Source organism: Schistocerca gregaria, chromosome 3, assembly GCF_023897955.1.
Source record: "Schistocerca gregaria isolate iqSchGreg1 chromosome 3, iqSchGreg1.2, whole genome shotgun sequence".
NCBI classification, from domain to species: Eukaryota; Metazoa; Arthropoda; class Insecta; order Orthoptera; family Acrididae; genus Schistocerca; species Schistocerca gregaria.
Window position 1 is genome coordinate 511,951,936 of NC_064922.1, and position 2,212 is coordinate 511,954,147.

The following is a 2,212-nucleotide window of genomic DNA, read 5'->3' on the forward strand; positions in this document are numbered from 1 at the left end:
ACTATATGTTTATTACCTTATAAATAAAAAAACATTTTTTTAATTTTAAATTCAGTGTATTAATGCTATCTTAGTAAATGAGCATTGTAAAGTGATCATTTTGTATAATTGTCACCTATGGAAGATACATTAGCCTGTTTGTTTTAGTTGTAAATATTTGTCACGTATTATTGTTTTTCTGACATGTTCTACATCATGGAGCTCCTCCTCACTACAGATCAATTGGAACGAAAGCAAATCTAATGTAATCCATATCATCTCTATTTCGACAAAACTCATATACTACTTCTACTGTCTAATTTCCTAATCTAATTCCTCCTGCGTTACCTTATTTAGTTCGATTATATTTCATTACCCTCACTTTAATGATGTTAACTGTATAACCTCTTTTCAAGATATTAACCATTCTATTCACCTGCTCTTCCAAGACCCTTGTCTGTGACAGAATTTCCTCCTTAAACTTCTCCTTGGTTTTCTTTACTGTTTGCTCAATGTACAGATTGTATACCGTCGTCGACAGTGCATATCTGTCAAGTTTTTTCAGAACAAATGCAATAAACGTAGGTTTGCTTTTCTTACTCCTATGAACCCGTTACGAGTTTTTACTATCAAGAATGTAATAACATGTATTACATGCACGATTAATAATCAGTCATCTGTCACTTGAAATGCATCGCAGCAACGCTTTGACAGCCTTAATCTTGATCGGGTATTAGTTGAGATTAGCACTTTGAAAAGAAGCGATGGGGAAACTGACGTGTATAACCTCTTCACGATACGTTTCTTCAGGCAGCAGAGTGGCGCAGTGGAAGCGTGCTGGGCCCATAACCCAGAGGTCCGTGGATCGAAACCACGCTCTGCTAAAAATTTTAAAATTCTTAAACCGACCCACAACTGCCGTTTAAGAACAAAAAGCAGAATTCAGAATCATCTTGAGTCTGAATCTCTGCTGTCCGTGTTTGCCATCCCAGCCACCGCACCATCCACACCTCTAGTCCCTCACGCCTTCTTCGTTACTGCCGCACCCCCTGCCCCCCTCACTCACCAACAATCCCAAAAATCCATATTAAAAGTGTGCATTGTTTCTAAAAGTCTGTAGTACAGCTACGGTGTTCTCCCATGTGAAACAGTAGGACACAACAAATAATATCGTCACACTATTGGAAAAAAGTGTTCATAATATTATTAGAGATCTTCTATGAGGTCTTCATTTTATTTTGCATATAAAGAGAGGGTGCCAACTTAATCTGAGAAACAACACTCGCCACAATGAAGGTGGTTATGTAAGTAAAATACCAAACAATCTCACTGCAACTCATATCAATAGTCATGCAGGTATATTTACAATTGTTTTGTGACCCTATGCAAATATCACGATTCGCAAAGACTTTTTACCACGAATCAAATGTTTTCCTCTCTCTCTCTCTTTCTCTCTCTCTCCCTCTCAAACACAATTCTCACCTCTATCTGTCGCTATGTCTAATATGATACCTTCCTGTTATATGTATATGTGTCATTGTTTTCACAGATGTTTGTCATAGTCAGTAAGCTCAAATTGCTAACAACTTTTAACAAATACTATCTAAATCACTCTCCCTTAATGTCAGCAATTTTGAAACAAAAAATAAAAAAACTGCATTAACAAACTCATGCAATATATCCTCCAATGTCAAAAACACAAACAAAATCATTGAAAAAAGCCCTCCTTGTTACTTTGCCATAGATACCCAATACACTAGAATTAAAAGAAAATCGCAGTATCATTATAAATCAATTTGCAAGCGAACAAAATGTAACAAAATACATATCTGAAAAACAAAATTTGTGTTTCAGTAAACAAACCACAGCGAAAAGAAAAGAAAAAGACTTGATAACTACACGGAAACTGTAAACATGAAACGTAAAGGTATCTTTTCATCTGTACCAATGTAACTGTTAACTTGTAAATAAAAATTTATTTCGTTAAAAAAAAGAACCAGATGTCCGTGGATCGAAACCAGGCTGTGCCATTTTTTTTTTTAATTCTCAAAACCGACCCACAACTGCCATTTAAGAACAAATGCAGTATACAGAATCATCTTGAATCTGAAGCTCTACTGTCTGTGTTTGCTTACAAACCGATTTGTTTTTGAAGTCTCTTATTTTTCTTTTTATATCCCAGACATGGGGTTTCAGCATCATCTGTAGGTTTTTTTGTTATCTTCTGAAAACA

At 35.5% G+C, this 2,212-nt stretch overlaps 1 non-coding gene across 1 annotated transcript; it reads left to right on the forward strand.

Moving 5' to 3' along the window:
- The first annotated feature begins 791 nt into the window (after window positions 1–791).
- Trnam-cau (transfer RNA methionine (anticodon CAU)) lies at window positions 792–863 on the forward strand. Its single transcript has one exon. It is a non-coding gene; the product is annotated as a tRNA-Met (tRNA).
- The last annotated feature ends 1,349 nt before the right edge of the window (window positions 864–2,212 follow it).